The sequence below is a fragment of the Taeniopygia guttata genome, chromosome 13 (assembly GCF_048771995.1).
Source record: "Taeniopygia guttata chromosome 13, bTaeGut7.mat, whole genome shotgun sequence".
Lineage (NCBI taxonomy): Eukaryota > Metazoa > Chordata > Aves > Passeriformes > Estrildidae > Taeniopygia > Taeniopygia guttata.
Genome location: NC_133038.1, coordinates 17,754,406 through 17,771,993, shown reverse-complemented (window position 1 = coordinate 17,771,993; position 17,588 = coordinate 17,754,406). Strand labels below are relative to the sequence as shown.

Sequence of the window (17,588 nt, the reverse complement as noted above, 5' to 3'; positions counted from 1 at the left end):
AAGAATTGGACTGCTTAGCTAAACTAATTAAAAAAGCAAAGGGAAAAGCAAAAGCAAGCAAAAAAAGCAAAGCAAAGCACGCAAAAGCCAGCAAGCAAAGCAAAGCAAGCCAGCCAGCACCAGCCTCTTCTAGACAGCAGACCATGGGGGGAGGTGAGCTGGCTGATAACAATACAAAACAAACCTTCACTTTCAGAGTCAGTTCTGAAAGCACAGAACATAATATCAAACATAAACAGAACACACGATTGCAGATACAAACACCATAACATCACCCTGGGACATTCCACCCCTTATCTCCATATCGTCAACATCATGTAAAAACTTCATCAAGTAAAAACTTCCATCTTTCACTTACTCATACACATTTCCTTCCATCTCACTTACTCAAACCTTTGACACTTACACATTTCTTTCTGTCTCATGTCTGTATGTTTTTGTGTACAGACACTGGCAGTAACATCCAGCAAACAGTGATATTTGCACATGAGTCTCACCCCACAATCAGATCTCCCTGAGGTACACATTGTGTTGTTCCATCTCTCTGCATTATCCACCATGTATAACCTGGTCCCTGAGCAAAGATAATCCCACGAATAGGTTTGTCTGTATTTGAGGCAGAATTAATCCACACTGATTTCCCTAACAAACCTCTGACATGTGCCACTGGGACTTTATCTCCGTCTACTATATTCAGGGGCTCAGACTGGGCAGGACCTGCTTGATTGGTGGAACCTCGGCTGTTAACTAACCAGGTGGCCTTTTCTAAATGCTGCTTCCAATTTTTGAAGCACCCAATGCTTTCAAGGTGGATTTTAACAGTCCATTGTACCTCTCCACTTTGCCTGCAGCTGGTGCATGGTAGGGGATGTGGTACACCCACTCAATACCATGTTCCCTAGCCCAGGTGTTGATAAGGCTATTCTTGAAATGAGTCCCATTGTCTGACTCAATCCTCTCAGGAGTACCATGCCTCCAAAGGACCTGCTTTTCAAGGCCCAGGATGGTGTTACGGGCTGTAGCATGAGACACAGAGTAGGTTTCCAACTATCCTGTGGTGGCTTTTGCCATTGTGAGCATGTAGTGCTTGCCTTGGCGTGCCTGGGGCAGTGTGATGTAGTCAATCTGCCAGGCCTCCCCACACTTGTACTTGGACCACCGTCTACCATACCAGAGGGGCTTCACTCGCTTGGCCTCCATGATCACAGCACACGCTTCACAGTCATGGATCACCCGAGAAATACTGTCCATGGTTAGATCCACCCCTCATTCTTGTGCCCCCTTATAGGTGGCATCTCTGCCCTGATGACCTGAGGTATCACTGGCCCATCGTGCTAGTAGCAACAGCCATTGGTTGAGGCTTACAGTCTGGTTTAGCTCCTAGCTTAGGCTCACAGTCTGGTTTAGCTGCTAGCTTCAAGCCTGGGCTGTTGGCTGCAGCCTGAGTGACTGAGCTGCTGATTTATCTCCCTGCCCCCCTTCCTCTGTCTGCTGCCCTACAGTATCTAGCAGGGTGCGATAAGCATATGCAAGGGCCCAGCTCACTGCAATGATTTTTTTCTCCTTAGACTTATCATGGCGTTTCTCTTTCAGGTACTAAAAGGTACTTTGCCAACTCAGCTGGATTCTGAATTTGTTCACATGGGAAGTCCCAAGCTATAGGGTCAGAAAATTCCTTTCAGATTTGGCCCATATGCTCCCATTTCTTTCTTGAACTCCCTCACATCTCCTGAATTGAGAGGTACCTCAATATAACCTATTCCCAGAATTTGGGCTGGTTTTCCCTGCTGACCAGCATTGGGGTCAGGGATCATTCCCAAAGCTACTTCCCTTAATGCATACTTGCCCTTCCCTTTCTCTTTCCCCCCTTGTTAGGCTACGAGTAACACGGTGATTTTCCTCGGGGACTGGCTCTGGGATTTTTATCTCTTAATTATCAAAATCTCCCCCTTGATCTAAATTGGGGTAGACTGCGGGTGGTGCTGGTGGGGGTGGAGGAGGGGGAGGTACGTATGGTAGAGGGGGTGCACTTGGAACTTCCTCAGGCTTTTTATTTTTCTTTTTTCCTCCCTGTGTGCTTAAGGCAAAAAGTTTTGCTCTTGTTTCCCCCACTATCCAGAGAGCAGCATACTTGCTCTCTTCCATATCCAAAGGTTCTTTAGAGTTTACATAAATGTTTAATGCCTGGCAAATCCAATCCTCGAAGTTTCCAAACACTGCCCAAAATAAATTATCACTACGGATTTGTTTCCTTCCCCATACTTTTATACAATAATGTGTCATTTTTGCCTTATTCTTCCCTTTTCTTGAAGGATATTCATCCCAAGATTTTATCATTAGACCTAACGGACTGTCAGGTGGTATCTGGGGAAGCTTCAGCGGGGTCCCCCTCCCCATGGAAGCAGAGGGCTTGCTTTTCCTCTGTCCCATCTCCCGGGACACCTTCACGCACACACACACTCGCGGCCCCCTGTTCGCAGCCCAGCCCCTCTCGGGGTCTGGAAACCGCGCTACTTAGAGGTCCGCACTTGCCTCGTCCTAAAAGGACATCTCATGCGTTATGTCCTGGGATCCCAACCCCAACCAAGCGGATCCCCAGTTTTATACTCACGCTGTCCTGCGTCTTCGTCTGGGCCGCACAAAGATTACGGGGTTACCGGTATCCCTTTTGCTTAATACCAAATTTAGGTTTGTTGGTAAGGGTCTGGGAAGGAAAAGCCTGCACCAGGGCCGCTGCAGAGGCAGCAGGGCGCCTCCCTGATTAGGAATTCCCACCCGGTTGCCCTTATCCAAGTCACGGCACCAAAATTGTTATGGACAAATTCAACTGGGGATGCTATTTATAGATAAATCAATTAACAAGAATTTATTAGGCAAGGAGTATTAAGGAAAAGAACAGCGTTGAGCAGCCGGGGAGTCTCTGCTCTGCCACGGTGCACCTTCCGCCTTTGACCTTTTTGTTTTTATAATCTCTCTTTTTTTTTTTTTTTTTTTTTTTTTTTTTTCCCCAGTTGATGTATTTTCTGTCGATGCACTCTGCGCCGGTGCAATTGGTTGCTAGGGGGTCTTTTTTTTCTGCCCTTGATGGTAATAGGAATGAAGGCTCATCATCTTCCTTGCAGATTGTCCTTGGCCTAAAAGTTAACTTGTATATAATTAGTTACACAGTCTTCTATGCTAGTTGCATTCCCTACTCAGTTCAAATTCTTATCTCCTTTAACACTCGTTTTGATGAACAAAGACCTTTTTATTTATTACAAGACTTATGCATGCTACAGAGCATGGTTTTCTTGTCTCAAAAGATGGAGGAAATGGGCTGGAACTTCCTTCTCTGTACATTTTGTTATCCTAAGTGTTTTTTCCTGCCTCAGGCTCCTGGGAGAGTTGTGTCCATGTCCAGACTTTCTGAGACACAGGATTTACAGTCAGCTGACCTTTTAATGACTATAAGATATGGAAAAAGGTACCTGCCATAAAACTCTGGTAGCCTGCCTGCCGCTGCTCTGGGCGTAACAGAGTTGACCACAGGAGCTGCAGGTGGGTGACAAGGGAAGCTCCTGTCTCTGGTGGAACAGCTCTCGTGTGCTACCTCACACTGATAAAACGTACCAAGTTGGGGCAGGCTGCAAAGTTCCTCTGCCCAGGTGAAACCTGGCCATGTTTTCTCAGCAGATCTTAGCTCAGCTTTTTCTCAACTCTTGCAGACTCTGAAGGTGGTGTTGGCCTAGTCCACCTAGTCCACCTCCTACTACTGGGAGTCCACCTAGTCTGTCACTGAAGTAACTCTGCTTCATGGAATATCCATCAGAATAGTCAGCCACAGTGACAGCCTGTTGTGATTTAGTATTTGTTACTGCTTTGGTGCAGCAAAACAACCATTAGGTGTCACATGGGTGGATTTCTGTTGCTGTGCAGGGAAAGAAAGTGCTCCAGGCAAGCATCTTCTCATTGGGGAAATACCCACATATAGGGCTGAAATTGGATCCCTTATGTTAGGCTAAATTGTACTCCGCCTGCCTTGAAATCCTCTTCAACTATGCTCTTTCCAAAAGAAAACAAACTAACAATGCTCATAGGCCACCTGTAAATGAGCAGAACCTACTCTCTATTCTAGGAGGAGACAATTAGACATAATTATTTGTTGTGATCAAAAATTAGCAGAAAAGCTTGTCATGCTATTAGCCTTGCTGTATGCAGGGGAAGTTGGATATTAAAAGAAAAAAAAAAGAAGAAAATTATAAATGGGAGAAACTAAACTGAGCTTTGAGACAATGATACTCTATTGCCACATGGTGCAAACACATTCCTTGTTTACAACCCCCTTACACTTTACAAATGATGCTGTCTCATATATCAGATAGTTATACAGTGCTTTTTTATGTCTAGTTTGGGGAGATGCTCTGCATTACAGCTTACAAGACAAGCTCTGCCCACCCCGTCCCTACGCAGGCTGAACCCCAGGCTCTGCCTGCAGCTGCCCCAGAAACTGCTTGGTCTACTGGAGTGTGTAATCCTCCTTCCTCTGCCAGGAGTGCTGTGCTCACTCAGCTTCAGCTGCACCTTCCAGCCATCCCTCCACTGGGGCAAACCAGCCTTTGCTCTTAACTTCAGGCATAAAAAATGGCAAAGGCTTCACAAAGAAATAAGTAAAAGGAATACTGTGCTTTAAAAAGTACGGAAGTCTTGCTTTTTAGGTTTTAGCTCCTTTTGCTAAGAGGAGTTTCATTTACACATAAGTCAAATCCCTTCTGAAAACCCATTTATTATGAGGCTGACAATTACTAATCTGCACACACCATGTTGTTTCCAGTTTACAGGGAATGCAATTTACATCTAGTTCTCAGATCTCCTATTGTGTGTGTGTCTTCTCTGATAGGGTTTTTTTGAACTCTGTATTTGGTAAATGCAGGGAGGCAGAGCACCCTTTTCTCCCTCCTGAAGTGCCAGCCATATTGTCAGTAGGGAACTGACAAACCCTTTCTTTTTTACTGTTCCAGTGGTATTCTGCAACCTGCCCACCAGATATTTTGGTTTTCCACTGACATTTGGGTAACCCACTCAGCATTTTCTTGCTTAATTATTTCGCTAATGCTTCAACAGAAAATCCTCAAGACTGTGCAGAAGCTTGGCATCCTATACTTGGTGATAATACTGTTGATACGTCACATGTCACTTGGTCTGAGCAGCAGAAAGCAGTATCCTTCAAAAGCAGCTGGTTGCCTCTAAAAAGGTTATATCCATGGCTTTGTGCCATAGAAAAATAATGTATAGCAAAAATATTTCTTTTGTTACTGGCAGGGGCACAAACAAGAGTGAGCTTCAGGGAACAGAGAGGCACTTTGGGCTAATAATGAAAAAATTGTGTTCAGTGGCATCATGGGAATCAGCAAAGGATGGTAGTTAACATGGTGAGCATAGTATGGGAAGGTGGAGAGATTCGCTTTGTCCCTTGTGAGTTTGTGTGACACCAGAGCAGAATGTGTTTTGTTATGCCAGACAGGCAGGATGGTAAGGTTTCTGCCTCCTGGGGGAAATTTTTTCTCCATGTAGTAAATCTCAGCTCTGAGCTGATGCTCTACAGGCAAGATTTTAGTAAACATTTTGAAAAGCATTTGAAGGTGTCAGGAGCCTAAATTCTCATGGCAGATGTCACTTAGTCTTTGCAGTCAGTTTTGTGCCATTTCTGTCTGTAGCCCCAGGTAAAAGCTGACACTGCTAAAAGCATCTTTAAGCATGTGCAGCAGTGGTCTGAGCCCCAAGGGCAACCCAAGGCAGTGGCTGTGCTGGCACACAGAGGGACTCTGAGAGGCATTTGGCTTGGGTGGATTTGCCTTGCCAGTGGGAAATTCAATCTGCTTATGGAGAAGACAGACATTAGGTGTGCTGGAGCCTTATCAAATCTGAGACAATGTCTTCTTGTGTGGCTCATAATTCTCAGTCTCTGTTACAATTACTAACAGGAGGAGCAGTAGGTGGTAAATGGAAAGGGCTTTTAAGACTATGCCTGATGGTTTAAAATAAGCAGGTTTGTAAGCTCTTTATGCAAACAAACAACTCTTTAACTGCACTCAGCTGGTGAAATGCAAATACACACTGGAAAAATGTACAGCAGCTCTAACCTGCTCTGCCCCTCAAACACTCCCGTGCCTCCCCTTACCAACAGCACCATGCTCTGGCAGGATCAAAATCACAGAGAACTGGAAGAAAATTAAGCATTTTAAGGGTGTTTAAGTGTGGGAGAATTGCTGCCCTCCCACGTGGTCTGTGCCATGAGCTGCATGGTTTGTGCCATGAGCTGTGGACCTGTTCTTCCTGCAGCCCAAGTATTGATGAGTCTGGATAATACAGCAATGGTCTAAAACACTTAAGATGAACTGGCAAAAAGGAGTTTCTGTTCTGTAGATGCCTTGTGCTGCTCCTCATGGATGCAGTTGGAAGCTTGAGCGACTAAGGGTGCTACTGACCTCCTCTGGCAAAACACAGCAGACAGCGAGGGAAGGTCTGGTTTCAGGAGGGAGACTGGATTTATCTTACTGTGGGAGTTAACACTGAGATTCCCAGTGTTGTTGGCAAAGTGAGCTCTCGGCGCTGAGAGAGTGCCCTGCCTTCTCCAGGAAAGGCAATGTTTTAAAAGGGGTAAGGCTTTTCCACACCTAAATTAGGCTATTCTCAATTTTTATGTAATTTTAAATGAAATGTCAGGATTTCCAGTTTCTTCTCAAGTTATCTCATTCAACTTTACCCTTCCTGGGAAGGAGCTGTGTTTCAACAACAGTCATGAAAGCAACTTACAGAAAAGTAAAAGGCTAAATTACCAGAAGAGCTTCATTAAATAGCACGTGTGCCAAAGTATTTGTATACCTTTCTATTTTCTTCACTTCCCTGTGACATTCACATTGTCTGGACAGAGAGACATAATTCTGTCTCTCAGGAGAAGCACAGAGAGAAGAAGAGAAAACAATCTTTATCTTTGCTCCTTTGTTTTATCCATGTGGAATGTGGTATGGAGATTGTTTACCTGAAGTGATTGCTTGATTGGATTCTGGTGAAGGCTGTTTGGGGTCAATGACCAGTTGGATCCAGCTGTGTCTCGGACCCTCAGCAGAGAGTCACGAGTTTGTTAGTTGGTTAGATAGGTAAGTAAGAACTGAGTATGTAGAATAGTATAGTATCTCTTTAATTAGTATATTAATAGTAAATTAAAACTACACTATATTAATATAATATAGTATAGTTTTAATAAAGCTATCCTTCAGCCTTCTGATCTGGAGCCAGACATCATCATTTTTTCCCTGGATCTGGGGTTTGCTACATTTTTATTATACTTCCCTTTTGTGTGAGAAAGATGTTTATGTGTTAATTACATGTATCTTTTTTTTTTAATGTGAAAAATGTCACTTATGAACCACTCCGAGCCCTTCCTTGCCCCATAACTCAACTTCTAGTCTTGAGAATGAGCAAAATGTTGTTCTTGTAGTCTATTCCCAGTTTGGGTTGACTTTACATTACCTATTGCGCTGAAGTTCATATCCATACAGCTCCCAGGGTCAGAAAATCTGCCATACAGGTTTTGTATCCCATGAAAGAATAATCTCCATGGAAAGACATGGAGTTTTTAGTTTAACATATTCTTTTATCTTTTTGGGAACATTCTGTCTTGGATGCAGTTTTTGCCTATCTCTGAGATTAGAATAATGGTGATTTGGACAGAACCACTATTCTGCAGGAGTGGGGTCTCAGGACACAGAGAGGGATCTGCCCCTGTGGAAAGGGTGAGATCACTTGGCTTTATTCTCACACTCTTTGGTTATCAGTGTCTGTAGGTGATTCTGCACTGAAGTTTACCATCAAGTAATCCACCTGTCAGTAATCTCCTTGTGTATTTTTCACAGCAATTAGGTAACAGAGAATAGACAGATGGATGTTTAGTGATTAATTTCTTGCATTGTTTAAAGTCTTCTACCTCAAAACTCAAAATACAGGTAATATAAGCTATTTGTCATGTAGAAAATTACTGCTTCAGTTTTAGGCATCTCACTGCTGGACCTTTAGCAAACAACTATATAAAAATATATTTAAAATATAATTAAATCAAAATGTCATTATATCACATCCTTAACAAGTAAGACTCATTGAAATTTCTGTTTCTTTAATAGAAGTACATGCTAGTACTTCATCAGTAAATCTGTAATTGTTTAATAGCTCAAATTCAGTCAGCCCTTCAAGTCTCATTTTCCATAAGTTTCTGCTATAAGGGAGATGTAATTTCACATTTAAATAAGCATTTTATTTAATGGGTAATTACTTTAAAATAACAGCAGAGCCATAGCAGGATCAAGGAGCATAAAGCACAAGGAATACTCTGCTATACTTTAAGTTGTAGTGCATTGGGTGAACCTTAACCTTGTAGCTTTTGGAGTTACTTTCTATATTTTTCATGTGATGCCAATCAATACTGCCTGGTCCTTCCTCCCAAAAGCTTGAGACACTCTATGAAATCTGACCCTAGGAATTTTTTTCTTGTTGTGAAGGCTGCCAAGTGAATGGATGTTGACTTGCTACAACTGTGGCCTGGCATCTATAAGGTCAAAATAAGAGGTTTTGTAAGACATATACATTGCTTAGGGAGTATGATGTGCTGCAAGTGAGAAAAGCAGGCAGTGTGACACTGGCTCTCAGCCTGCTGAGGTGTCCAAGGAGCAGTGCTGGTCTCAGGCCATGCTGTTAGGATATCCCATGTTTTAAGGAGCACAGCTTCACACAGATTTAATGGTCCCATGCAGTCACAGGGATGAGTGTCAAGTCCTGGGAATAATCCAAACAATGAGTTTTGTTCTCACTGCCCAGGCTGGGCCTCATGTTCTTCCTGTCACTGGGGTAAGACATCCCCAGTCTAATGTTTTAGGGATAAGGTCTCTGTTGGGCCTTGTGCTTCAACTGCGCGAGACCAGGAATTGGAGAAAAACCCCGTGTTCCAGCTCTGGGAGCACCTTCCCTGCCTCTTCCTTCCCAGCAAGACCACTGTTGTGTCCTGCTTCAGGAACATGCCAATGCATCACAACCTGGTAATATCAGCTCCTGTTGTAGGTGCATCTTGCCTTCCTTTCCCAAAAGCCTGGCATTTTCTAAAAGCAACCCTGTGGTAGAGCCTCCTTCTGGCTGGAGACAGGGGATACATGTTTGGGAAGGAGCATTGGGTTTCTGAACCAGCCCACTAGCTGTCAGCCATCGGCAGAACAATTAGAATTGCCTTGCTGTTACAGGGCACCTTCATTACTTTCCTTTGGGATTAAGCACATTTCTCTGCCTGACGTTAATTGCTGTTGAAGTAATAATTCCTCTTGCTCAAACCCTTGTCAAATTCCTGACATTAAAATTTTATATTATAATTAAGATGAAATTAAGAAGTCACACAATGCCTCTCATAGCCTTATTATTTCATGATGATTAATGTTGCTGCAAATGTCTCATTGAAGCTGCTGAGCTGAGAAGAACTAATGTTAGATCTTAGCCTCTGTCCCTCCCTCCCTCCCTCCCCAGAAGCCTACTGCCTTTTTCAGTGAAAGAAATTACATTTGATGTTACGTGAGGTTGTTGGTTGGAGATGGACAATGACATGAACTCTCCAAAGATCATGAGATAAACAGCAGAGGTTTATTTTGGAAGACTCTTTATATCGAGGATTGAAACTTCCAGGTTAAAACAGCTGATTGGTTGGAATCTCTCTCGGCCCAGACCTCTGGCCAGTGGTGTGCCTATATCTAAGTTTGAACAGGGTTGGCTGAGGTCTCCTGTATAGGTTTGAATACAACCTACCGTACTGTGGAAATTTGATATTTTGGAAAAAATGTGGTTTAGTTTTAAACTTGTTTTACATTCTGCTCCAAACAAACCACGCATGCTCTCTACTCCCCTAGCTTGGTTTTGCCAGGGAGTTGTCAGAGGTGCCTCAACAGAGGAGAAATGGTGTAAGATGTAAAAATCTGCACATTAGTGTTATTGATGGCCAGTTCTTCACATCCTCATTAATGTTTACAACTCCATAGCACAGCAAAGTGGAAATTGCTCTTGAATTTTTATCAGCTGATTAAGAGATGAGAACAAATTGTGGCTACTGAGATTTACTGTGTAAACCTGAGAGGCATTAAATGGGAAGTTAATGGGGTCTTGACTTTGGCTTATTCAGCCTCTGCTGAGAGTTATAAATCTAGAGCTTATGGAAAGGAACTGTTTGCTAATAGGTAGACTCAAAATAATGCATTCATAGAAAAAGGTAAGTATAAAGAGTGCTGTCTAGTGTTATCCATGTCTGAAGCAGGGCATTTTTTGTTCTGGGAGGAAAGCTAAAGTTTAGCCTGGATTTTACAGCACTTTGATGTCTGTTAATGGAGGTGGCATATTATGACACACTTCATTTTTTAATTGCTGACTTGAATTTACATTTGTTTACTGAGATGCTAAAATGAAGTGAGGATAGTAATAAAAAAAAATACTATACCAGATTTGGTCAAAGCAGTTGGATAGTGGGAACACAGGTTTTGTGGCATTTAGATGAAAGAAAGATTTTTCTTCTTTTCATTAAATTTTTGCTGCCTTCAAAATGTCCCATTAAAATCCTTCCTTTTTATAAAAGCAAGTGAAACTGCTTTTATGTGTATTTCCCTATTGGGTTTATTTTGCCTTAAGACATCAGCATCACATTAGAGGTATCATGATGTTATTTTAATTCCAGGGAACTTGCTGTTAATGTATAGCTTGTTTCATTACACCACAAATAGAAAAAGCATCTGCTTGAAGATAAATCACAAAGAATTCTCACATAGATCTGGAGGATTGGAAAATCACTGTCAATTTGCTGATTCTGAGAAAATCTGTAAATTGGTAAATAATCTTGTTAGGACAGATCTTTAAAAAATCATTGTTATTGCTGCTCTTTGAACTACACAGACCTGGCCAATACTGGTCATCAATGCAAGAAGATATAGCACCAGCCAGACATACTGAACTGGGTCCATTATGAGCCTCTGAGCCCTTGTGTAGTTTGGTGTTGATACTGTGGTGTCTTGCTGAGGCAGTCAAATCCTGCAAATAACATTTTTTTAAATTGCTCTGCAAATTTGAAATTACTCTTGAAGGTTTTTGTGAAAACTAAGCAAATCTTCATGGATTCTTGTTCTCCATAAATTAGGCTGCAGCTCAAGAGGGCACTTCATTAGTGCCTCAATCACACATTTTTCAAGTGGGATGTTTTCAGTGCAAATGTCATGGATTCAAAGAGTTCTGTTTGGTTAAGTTAGAACAAAACTCTTCAGTGAGATGGTTGAAAATATGTAGTCTTAAAAACAGGCAGGCACTGCTGGAAGGCTCTGTGCTTTCCATGTGCAAGAGGTGTTTCCCTCCTTAGTCCTTTCAGTCCTGGTACAATGAGGAACTGTACTCTGTCAGGTTCCCAGGCACTACCCAGAATCAAACTGGTAGCTCCCACAGAGAACTGGTGCCATGAGCACCAGCATTTTCCATTTTCAGAGGTGTAAAGTGTTCTAGCATGTTACTCCTTTAACATAGTAATTTCCCAAAGGGGTGTTCTGTGTGTGTATGTGTTCACAGCTATAAAGCTGGACACATATGAGCTTCATCCCACCCTAGCCATGTTCTACAGCCCTGGTGCTATCCTGGTACTGTTCCTCAAACTGAGAAGCCTTGCTCTCCCCTGATGAGCTATCAGGGAATCTGTTCTCAGTATGATTTTGATTGCCAGGAAAACGACCAAATTAATTCTCCCTTATGTTTCAGCTGCCTCTTAAATTCATCTTGGGCAGATAACATCACAGTTTGTAAAGGTATGTTAAATTTTTTGAGATGTTATCTCCCACAAAAAAAAAAAAGAAAACAAAACCAAAAAACCAAAAAAAAACCACCAAAAAAAGAAACCAACTCAAACCATGGAATATCTTCTTGATTTAGATTTGAGACACTCATAAAAAACTCAGAGCTGGATTGATGCTGCAGGCAGATTTTCACAACTCTTTTGTTTGGTTCTGGTTTTGCATACAGCATCAGAATCAAATCCAAGCAGCTGTGTCCTTCAGCCTGCCACCACACCAGGGCATCCACAGACAGTATTGAACACTATGCTACATGGTGCTGACATCAATAGCTTTCACCCCTTATATTACCAAGGCTTTGCAGCATTTGACAAGATGTGAGTTATAGGTACTTTTACCCAACAAATCCATATTTCTCTCAGCTCTGGCACTGTACTGAGAGATAAAGCTTGGGAGGAGCTACTGCATTCCAAGGCTTGGAAACAGAGCACAAGGTTTAGTAGTGTCTGACTGTTACTGTTAAATGTAGCTACTGTTAAATGTAGCTACTGTTCCACATCAGGGTTGAAGAAAAGTAAATAACACGTTCCCTTCAAGAGCAGGCTGCTGCGACTGCAACTCTGGGCAATAAGATGTGAATGTAGAAGTACCATGATACAATTTCAAGAGAGATTGTTTTGTATTTATGTGGTAAACAGAAATGTAATGTTACAGTGTTGCATGGGAAAAAAATTTGGATTTTACTAGCTACTTCTGATCTTTTGGTAGACCTGCCAGCTGAAGTTGGATGTAAAGGGGCAGACACCGCCAGGAAATTAACATCAATGCAGGAACTTCTATGGCCCTCTCTACTGTAGCAAGTTTAAGAAAGTGAACCCAGCATGTTGGAGCTGGAGATGGCTACTTTGCCCTGATGGTCTTTTCCTCCATATAAAGGAGAGGCCCTCTAAAAAGGAAACCTGCTTTGCAGCAGAATGTAGTCGTAAGTGTTTGAAACATTCTGAAAATATACCCACTTTGAAATTTCAGATTGTGAGAAATTATACTCACTTTCAAAAAATTTAGAAAGTTTATTAAAACTTCAGCAAAAATACAACAGAAGACTGAATAGAGAAAATTATACAGCATGCCGGGAGCAAGGGACTCTATCACCATGTGCTTATCCACACAATGGTTGTTCCGCCCTTTAACCCTTTAGCCCCTCCCAAAGTCTTGACAATCGACTCCTTCTTCACTGTCCAGTGGTGGAGATCACTTTCTTACATCTTGCTTGGTGGTCAGGTGTTGCCATAGTAACGAGCCAACCCTCCCAAATGCCCTGACTACCCAGGTGATCCCGTGATAACAATGCAAGGGGATGAAACATAACTATAAATCTATGAAACTTCTCTTAACATATACATAATATTTGCCTTTTATTTGTGAGAATCAACTATCACGTTCCTCATCTATCAAAAACTCACCTTTTCCTTTTATGTAAGTCATTTGGCTCAAACAATTAACTCAAAATTTTTTTTTTTCTCTTGGGCAGGGGCAGTGGGAAACAAAATTAAAAATCTCAAGTTTTCCCTGGACACACTTATATGGAATGAAAAAAAGGACATTACAGAGGTCTGATATGGCTTTGACTCTCATCTACCTTACCAGTGGGTTTGCTACCCATAGTAGGTGTATCTTACTGGTGAGTACAGAGGCCAACTCGGTCTTGCCCTCTAGTCCCTTTTGTATTAAAAGACAATTGAGGAATAACAGAAGTCTGGTGTGGCCTTTTTTTCCCTACCTACAGGGTTGCTACCTGCAGCAGGGCTATGGAATCTTCTTGGTAGCGAACAAAGGGGCCAATCCAATATTGCCCTCCATTCCTTCTCTTACTTTATTTGTGGTTCTTAAGGAAGCTGCCCCATTACCTCTTAGAGTCCTCTGTGTACTTCCCCTCAACAGATGCTTGTAATTCGCCCATTAAAACAGGAAAACAGTTCTTGAGCTTGTGGGTGGAAGCTTGACTCTACTTTTTTAATGTCTTGTTTTTCTGGTTGTCTTTTGGTCTCTGCTTGAGAGTCAATCTCGATTCACCCGGGCTGGATGTTATAGTCCATTCTTTGGATTCTTCCACTGTGCCTTTAATTCTGTTGGCATGAGTCCATCCCTGCTCTGCACTTTGCATAGCTGATTTGGTGGTGAGCAGAACCTGAAAGGGACCTTCCCACTGAGGGGTTAGAGGCTGATCTCTCCATGACTTGATCATTGCCCAATCCCTGGGATTAATATTATGGATTCTGAAATCCAGGGTGGTAGTTTGAGGAATTGCCCCTTTATGTTTTAGCCCTTCTAAGGATTGTGCTATAGACATATTTCTTGGCATTGGCTTCCTCATCCTCATAGGCGGCTACCTTCTGAGGCGAGGTCAAGAAGGGTGGCCAAACATCATTTCATAGGGTGAGACTCCCAGATCTGACTGGGATTGGGTTCTAATTCTTAACAAGGATAAAGGGATACATTTTATCCATGACATTCAGGTTTCATTCATCAGCTTAACTAGAGTTCTTTTAAGAGTTTGATTCATCCTCTCAACATGACCAGAACTCTGTGGATGCCATGGAGTGTGTAATTCCCATTTTACTCCCAGGGCTTGAACTACTTTCTGCAATATCTTAGATGTGAAATAAGTCCCTTGGTATGAATCAATCTTGTTTACCATCCCATATCGGGGGATAATTAATTCTAGAAGTGTTTTACTCACAACATTGGTATTGGCTTTAACCATGGGTACTGCTTCTACCCAATGAGTCAAGTTATCTACTATCACTAGCAAAAACTTCCACCGTTCTTCCTAGGGAAGCTCAGTAAAGTCTACTTGGATATTTTGAAAGGGCTGTAAGGCTAATACTCACTCTTCTCTGGGTGTTTTCCTCATGGCCTTCTTATTCACTTGTTGACATATCACACACTGTTCAGTTACTTGCTTAGCTATTCCAAAAATTCCTATGCAGGCCCAGTCCCTAAGAAATGGATCACTTAGCACTTGTGTACCCCAGTGTGTTGTCCCATGTATGCCTTCTAGCATTTTCTTGGCAAGGGGTTTATTCAATATTTGCATCCCATCTGTTAATCTCCACTTCCCTTCGTGATCTTTCTTTTGTATTTTAAGGAGTTCTTCCTCTTCTGTCCCACTGAACACAGGGACTTCTTGCCTTTCTCTCATGGGGGTTAATATCGTAATTATTTTTTCTGTCCCTGATTCAGCTGCATTTTTAGATTCTAAACCTGGAAAATTGTTCCCTTGTGCCTCTTGAGTCACCCCTTTTTGATGTCCTTTAACATATACTACTGCCACTGCCTCTGGTAATTTTAAGTTTTCTAATACTTCTGAAATAAGTTTCTTGTGAATCAGTCCCTTTCCCTTTAAATTTTATAGCCCCCTATCTTCCCATTTTTTTCCAAAGGTATGCACTACTCCAAAAGCTTATTTTGAGTCTGCACATATTGTTCCTCTTTTCTTTCTGTGTTATTGTTTCCAGAGCTCATTTTAGGGCATATAACTCACATGCTCGGGCTGACCAGTTGGAAGGTAACTTTCCCTTTTCTATGGCTACCGAAACTTCATCCACTATAGTGTAGCACAATACCCAGTGCCCCTGGATTACCTGTGAAGATCCATCAATGTACAATCATTTCCCTCCTTGGAGTGGTTGATCAATTAGGTCCTCTCTTACTTTAGTTTGATAGTTTATAACCTCTAGGCAATTATGTATTAATTCCTCACCTGGTTCTCCATACAAAAACTGGGCAGGGTTGAGTTGGTTACTCATGATTAGCTCTAAATCATTATCTATTGAGATGGCTTCATGGCACTTCGGAATTGGTGAGCCATTTCTCAGCCTTTTGGCTTAGGAGTGTGGTTGGCCACCCCTGGCTGACAGGGTCTTGCAGTTCTGATAAATAGGCCACTGGTTTCCTGGATCCTCCCCAGTCCTGGGCTAATACTCCATGTGCTACCCTTTTTTATATATCTACAAATAGATAGAAGGGTTTGTCTAAGGCAGGAAGACTCAGTGCTGGTGTACTGGTTAATTTTTGCTTTCAAGCTTTTGCTCATCTCTCTTTCTCTTCTGACTTTTCATACAAGAACTAGATGGCCTGTGTGTATCCTTCAATCCATAGCCAACAACATCCCAAGAAGCCTAGAAACCTTCTAACTTCGCTCTTAGTTTTAGGCCATGGAAGTGAGACTATCCCCATAATTCTCTCAGGGTTCAGTTGCCGGCTCCCTTGACAAATAACATGTCCTTGGTATTTTACTTCTCTCTCTACAAAGTGGAATTTCCCTTTTGATACCTGAAGTTCTTGGTCTCCTAATGCTTTTTCTCTTTGAGCCAGGTCTTATAAGCTCTCAGAGATAAGCATTATGCCCTTGATAGCTCAGCTACCCCAGGTGGCATAAAATAAGCAGGATGGCTCCTGTGACAGTGTTGGAAACAAAAAGTTTTAATAAAAGGCAAAAATAGAAAAGATCTTTACAGAAAAACAGGGCAAGAGGTTCTTGCTCCTGCTAAAACACTTCACAACAGTGATTACTTCTTTTGTTCTCTTCTTTTTCTAGTGAATTGCTTAGGCGGGACTTTTTGGCTCCTGTCCAATTAGCTATCCTTAAGTTTGAGGTGAAGTCCCCAAGGTCCTATGAGGTATCTTTTAACCAAATGGAGGAGAGAAACCTCTGGGCTTTTTTCCTTTTTAAGGGAACAATGGGTAACTTGTTTACTCCATCAACAGGGAGACACATTCCTTCAGTCTCCCACAAAATTTAACAATGCTATGGTGGATTCCCAAACTTCTTTTTCTTCCCATCCTGAGAGAAGCAAATTATCTACATATTGGATAAGTTTTCTCAGGTTTGAATGGAGAACAGTTGTAGTACTTCTAGTACTTCACTGAATAGGTTTGGGGATTCAGGAAACCCTAGGGGTAACCTAGTCCATGGAAGTTGTTGCTTTCTCCCTGAATCAGGGTCCTCCCATTCAAAGGCAAATATATCTCTGCCTTCATCTGCTAGTGGGCAAGCCCAAAAAGCATCAAACATCTTTTAGGTCTATCACACTAAACCACTGGTGTACTGGGGGGATATTACTCAGTAGTGTATAGGGGTTAGGAACTACTGGGTATTGATTCACTGTTGTTTGATTCGCTGCTCTCAAGTCTTGGACAAGCCTGTAAGTCCCCTCTGACTTCTTTACTGGTAATACGGGTGTATTATGTGGGGACATACATGGTTCTAAGGTCCCCTTCTTGAGTAGGTCCTGGATCACTGGCTGCAGTCCTCATCTCCCTTCCAGGGAGAGTGGGTATTGTCATACCCAAACTGGATGGTTTTCATTAACTATTTTTACCTATTATAATAAATTAATTTACCTTGATTTTTTATTTTTGCTCATACCATTTTATGAATTTTTTAAATCTTCTTAATTGGAGAAGCTTAAATATCATTGTCTCTTTCTCTGGGAGTAATCCAATGTCCAACTGCACTTGTAAATCCCGTCCTAATAAATTGCACCCTGCTTCTGGAACTAATAGGACATCCCCAATCCTCATTTTATTTGTCCCTTATAACTGAGACTTTGAACCTTTCCCCTTTTGCACCTACTACTTGCACAGTTTCTTGACCCTTTTTGCACCCCTTTGGAATTCTACAAACACAAGCTCTTTCAGCTGCCGTGTCTACTAACAGCTCAAATTCTCCCTCCTGGGACCTATTTTTAAAGTTATCAA

General features: G+C 42.0%; 1 protein-coding gene and 1 long non-coding RNA gene across 7 annotated transcripts in view; one reads left to right on the top strand and one right to left on the bottom strand.

The window, feature by feature from the left end:
- The window catches only part of LOC140685018 (uncharacterized), a 29,805-nt gene extending 18,211 nt beyond the window's left edge, over window positions 1–11,594 (bottom strand). Inside the window, exon 1 of the long non-coding RNA XR_012058139.1 lies at window positions 2,612–11,594. This is a non-coding gene — a long non-coding RNA (uncharacterized lncRNA). The remainder of the gene's footprint in view (window positions 1–2,611) is intronic.
- Window positions 1–17,588, top strand: part of KCNIP1 (potassium voltage-gated channel interacting protein 1) — a 338,371-nt gene that overhangs the window by 204,731 nt on the left and 116,052 nt on the right. Inside the window, exon 2 of one of the 6 annotated variants that reach the window (XM_072935326.1) lies at window positions 13,357–13,506. The exons of the other annotated variants lie outside the window; for them this stretch is intronic. The gene's annotated coding sequence lies outside the window, so the exon portion shown is untranslated. The remainder of the gene's footprint in view (window positions 1–13,356; window positions 13,507–17,588) is intronic. 6 annotated transcript variants of the gene reach the window in all.